Raw genomic sequence first — 5381 nt, forward strand, 5'->3', positions numbered from 1 at the left:
TTTTACTACACCATTGTATATATTGGGACTTAAGCATTCAGGAATTTTGATATCCACAGGGGGATCCTTGAACGAAACCCCAGCAGATACTAAGGGCTCATTCTACTATTATTCACTAAAGAATAGCCTTCACTTTAGCTTCCATTCAGTTGAAATAATCTCTCCTTATTGGATTTTCATTGTGATTTGAAAATCGTAATTGAAGATGTATTATGTTTATTATTAATACTCTCTGAAACGTGAAATTGTTTTCGTTGAACTCTGATTTACTTCACTCCTGAACACATGCTGTTTCCCCTGCTGATAATATTGTTTATCCAAAAAGCAGCAGCAAAACCTACTTAAGCTAATGTCTGACCCAAGGGTGGAAAAACACTGAAATTTCAAATGTGCTTTGTAGGTGGAGGGAAAACCCCACCCTACTTTGAGGATTAATTTTAGCTTTAAAGTAAGAATTGGAGTGAGTTGAACAACTAAATGAATGTTGTATTCATTGGCGATTGTGCAGAATAACTAAGATATTCACTAACACAAAGGTGAGTTGATATCTGAATGAAAGACTGTTTTAAAAGAAATTTGTCCATGTTATTGTCTCTTTGCTGCCACTCTGTAACTATAAGTCAAAATACTTAGGCTAACTTTCCTTTAGGCCCCTGGCAAAGGTGACAGTGGAGAAGAGCATGATCCATTCAGGCCAAGTCATGGTTTCTGTGTTCTTAAGTTCCATAACAATATGGGAAAGTTACTTTTTTTGTACTACAGCTCCTGCAATTCCCAGCCAGTGTAACCGTTCTGGAAATTGTAGCCTAAAAACTAACTTTTCCAGGCTCTGGTTTCAATGGTGCTGCAGCATTGTATGGACTAAGGAAATCCACTCTTGTAGAAGGACGAGGCATTCAGAGCCAAGAGGTATCTTAGGTCTTGTCTGCACTGACTAGGATACTCTAGGTGTAGCATTGCAGCCACCCCAAGTGGTCCCTGTTACCTGGTGATTCCCAGCACCAGGCCGAACATTTAATTCCCACCTTGAATTGAGGGACTGAACAGACAATCCAAAATAAAGCTGCTTTGGGTCACTTTGGAGGTATGTTGTTTAAATGACACACACATCTTAAGAGGCCAGAAGCTGCACCAAAGCTACGCTTGAGTCCTTAGTGACCTGAAGCATCTTTATTTTGGCCTGTCCGTTCAGACCTTGGGTTTCTTTTTAATTCCAAGTATATCAGTCCTTCATCTTCTCTTTTTAAATTTTTTTCTTTATATCATAGTACATAAGTGTATCAAGGAAATGGCATTTTTGCACTGTAACACTATAAGATTTGGGGGGGGGGGGACATTAGAGGACAAAATTTGCCCTTCAAAGTATAGAATTTACCTCAGAAAGTCAAACCCATGTTTTTCTCTGAATTAAAAAAAAAACCCCTTTGGGAGTTTAGTGACGATCCAATAAATTGCTCCAATAGCTCTTCACTCCCCAAAGAACAGACTGAATTGGATATAGTGGTGACCATGTGATAGGGTTCCCCTAGGGTCACCATAAGTCAGAAATGATTTGAAGGTACACAACAATAACAACCAGCAAGTCCCCAAAAATAACATTGCAAGCTTTAGGTGGAGGAGTGATATCAGTGTGCTTAATGTTGTTTAAAACTTGACTTTCTCACACCTGCTAAAGCACAGTCATAAGCGTATTAGAAGTAAATCCTTTTAAGTCCAAAATGGCTCACTTGTAAAGAAATAGGCATTGGATTGTAGTGTACAAAGATACATTTCAATATGGTTATTGTTGTTGTTGGTCTGCAAGCTGTTTCTGACTTAAGACAACCCTATCATATGGTTTTCTTGGCAAGTTTCTTCAGAGGGCATTTGCCATTGCCATCCTCTGAGGCTGAGAGAGTGTAACTTGTCCAAAGTCACCCAGTGGGTTTCATGGCTGAGCTGGGATTCAAACTCTGTTCTCCAGAGTCACAGTTCCAGACTCAAACCATCACCACACCGGCTCTCAATACACTGTAACCTAAAAACACACTGTTGAACTCTTTATTGTTGTTGCCTGAAAAGATATACTGGAGCTGTTAAAAAAGATATACAAGGGCTTCAAGGCTTGGCATAAATCTTTGGTTCCATGTGAGATCACCTGTTCTTGACAAGGTTTGATAAATGAAACTGCATGTGGCAAAGGTATTCTGTGGCCTGAAGCTGTAAGCTGAACCGCTTCTCCACATGATTATGAACTACAGGTCCACAAACTAATTTATTTAAGGCTGAAGTCTTATACAAAGTTACCTGTAGAGTTGCTTCTGAGTAGGTCCATCTGGAGCATGCTGCATGGACCCTCCATCCCACCCCCCATTCTGGCCATGCAAATGGTCCTGGCTACTTTGAAAATTCTCAGCAGTCACAAAGCAGGTTAATTATGTGCATGGACCTGAAAGAACAGATTGGAATTCCCTGGTAATGGACTTGGATATACTTCACTTTGTTGACAGATGGACACAGGAGAAGCTAAGAAAGCTCTGTGGCTATATATAGCTTCAAGGCCAATAAGATCTGGTTAGAAAAGGAGCTTGCTGAGATCATGTAAAAACTGCATGCTAAACTGAATGCATTTTTGTATTTAAGCATGGCTATTTTAAAACCACAATTGTGTGTACATATGGAGCTCCTGTCAGGATCAGAATCACAGCTGTCAGGGTGGGAAACTTGGGACTTTATCACACAAGGCTGGAAAAGCAGGATTTTAACAGGATAAAAGTGTTTTGGGCTGGTACTTTTCACACAATGTCATATCCATCCTGCTACTGCCCTGCATTCTATTTGTTCTGTAGTGCATTTTTTCACCGACCGGTAAACCCATCAATAGGCTCTCAATCTTGCTGCTATTCAATTTGAGCAATAGGTCCCTTCCACTGCAGTTTGGTGCACTAGCTGCTTCTGTGTGATAGGTCTTGTCCACTGCAGTTCTGCTTTTAGGCAGTCACATGGTTATGAATGGGCATGATTCATCTCCTCTTCTACGTGCCCATCTCCCCAAGTTCCCATGTTCTCTGCTGTAGTTCCTAAACAGCTTCAGAGGATGAGGAGCAGCGATCGTGGTTGCCATCAGCTTCCCAAAGTTGGCTGCTCTGTGCACACTCACACAGCATTTTGCTTCTGGAAGCACTTGGCTGAGTGGTGATCACTTGTCCCTGCTTCCTCTCAAAATGCAGGAGTGTTGTGTGAATCTGCACACAGCAGTGTTGAGCTTTGGTAGCGGAGACAAGTAGTGCTTATGTCTACCAACAGCCTCCTAAAGGTGGCTATTGTTTGCACATTCACACAGCAGCCATTATGGGAGGTGGTTGGTTCAGTGGCGATCGCTTGTTCCCCCTTCCACCAGCTAGTTTATTACACGAAGGAGTTTATCCCATGACTATCCCGTAAAAATTGCGTAATTACACAAAATGATTTCACACAACATCGCACAAAACCTGCCATTAAAGTGAACACAAAGAAGCATTAATGTACATCTTTTTACTTTTGGGAGTTCAGGGACAATACATTTCCGATATCACTTTATTTGTGCAATTGCATGTGATAATCATTTGCACAATTACTCACCATTTTTGCTTTATTTGTGGGATGCTTTAAATGCACTTTAATCTCTGTTTAATGCCAATATTAGCCCCAGTGTGATAAACTTCCTAGATGGCAGTGTTTGGCAGTGCAGAAAAGAGTGCCAAAGCATTGTTGTGGAAGAAAATGTTAGAAGAAATGATGCCAAACTAACTGGGTCTGATGGACATACCTGCCCCGTGTAAGGACAACAAGGAAAATGAATAAAAAGGGAACTTCTCTTTCTTGCATGTTTCTTGAATGCTGAAAAAGGCTAAAATGGATTAAGCATGTAAAAAAAAATAAGCTTTTACAGATTTTGAAATGGAAACAGGCATGTATTGCAGCATGGAATGGCTCCATTCAATGTCTGCCAGGCATGGCTTCCTCCAAAATACTACATTCCATTTCTCATTTCCTTATATACTGGGTTTTGTTTTTTTTGATCCCTCTCCTTTCCAAGCAACAACATACAATTGATGTCCTGTGCTCATTGAGCATCCTTACACCCCATTAGGTGGTCTTGGGGAACTTACCTTAGGGGTTTTAAAAAATGTTTGTAGGAGGGGTACCTGTTAATAATCTGGGTTTGCTCAAACCAGGTGGTATTTCCCTTTTGTGCAAACTGGTGCTATTTTGGCTATAGTAGGACTGCCATTCAGAGAACTGAGATTCTTTTTATCTCATGCACATGCAATATAATCTCTCTTTCCTCTTTTGGTTTCAAATCCCTCCAATGTAGCCATATGAACTGACCTAGCTTGGTTTTATTTTAAGATTCTAGGCCTTATGATAATTGAAGTCCAAGCAGCAAAGAGTTCTTCAGGTTCAAAAATGAAGAGCTTTCTTTAAAACAACAACAAGTAAAAGCCTTTTGCTTTAAAATTTAATGGTTATTTTTAAGAAGCCATGAACATTTGGATTTGGGCTTTGCAATCTCTAGAGTGCTTGGCTCAGAAAGCCTATCTGTGGTCTGTTGGAAAATATAACAGGAAACTTCAGGCAGCTGTGGGGAAGACTTGGCTGATGAGTCTCACCAAGTCTTTGTCACACTTTCCACCAGACAAAGGATTGTTTCTTGAAATGAATTGGTTTCTCTGGCACAGCACACATTTGGGAGCAAAGGAGGCTTTTAATAGCTGCCAAAATCTGGCAGGAGCCAGACTTAGGCTCAAATGAGACACAGAATGAAGGCTGCTTGCTTTCCCCAGCAGAGAAATAATGGAGATGGGAAAAGGCTGGGCTGCTTTACCCTTCCCCTGCTTGGCTGTTTTTCCCCTTGAAAATCACGCATTCACAACTGCTTTTAGGTCTCCTAAGGAAAAGCTACACCTTTGAGTCTCATGTTTAATATAGCCATCTCAGGAGGCAGGAGATCTCAGTATCTCAAACAGACCTCACCCCTGCCAGTCCCAAGAGCTATACAGGAATGAAGTATTGATGAGAGAGATTAGGTTTATTTATTTATTTAAAGGATTTTAACACTGCTTTCATTTAGGCTTTTATGCTGCAGAAATAATGCAGTTTGACACTGCTTCAACTGTCATGACTCAGTGCTATGAAATTTTGGGATTTGCAACTTTGTGAGATATTTAGCCCATGTGAGAGAGCTCTGGTCCCACAGCAAACTACAAATCCCAGGATTCAATAGCAAAACAGATATTCAGGAGAATGGGCAGAATCTTGTGAATGTCATACACATTCGTGAACTTCCTTTATGATGTGATGTACTTGTGATACAACTGTGCAAATGATGTTTTCAGTTCATGGTTGCATAAAATGGGTTC

This window comes from Sceloporus undulatus, chromosome 4, assembly GCF_019175285.1.
Source record: "Sceloporus undulatus isolate JIND9_A2432 ecotype Alabama chromosome 4, SceUnd_v1.1, whole genome shotgun sequence".
Classification (NCBI taxonomy): Eukaryota; Metazoa; Chordata; class Lepidosauria; order Squamata; family Phrynosomatidae; genus Sceloporus; species Sceloporus undulatus.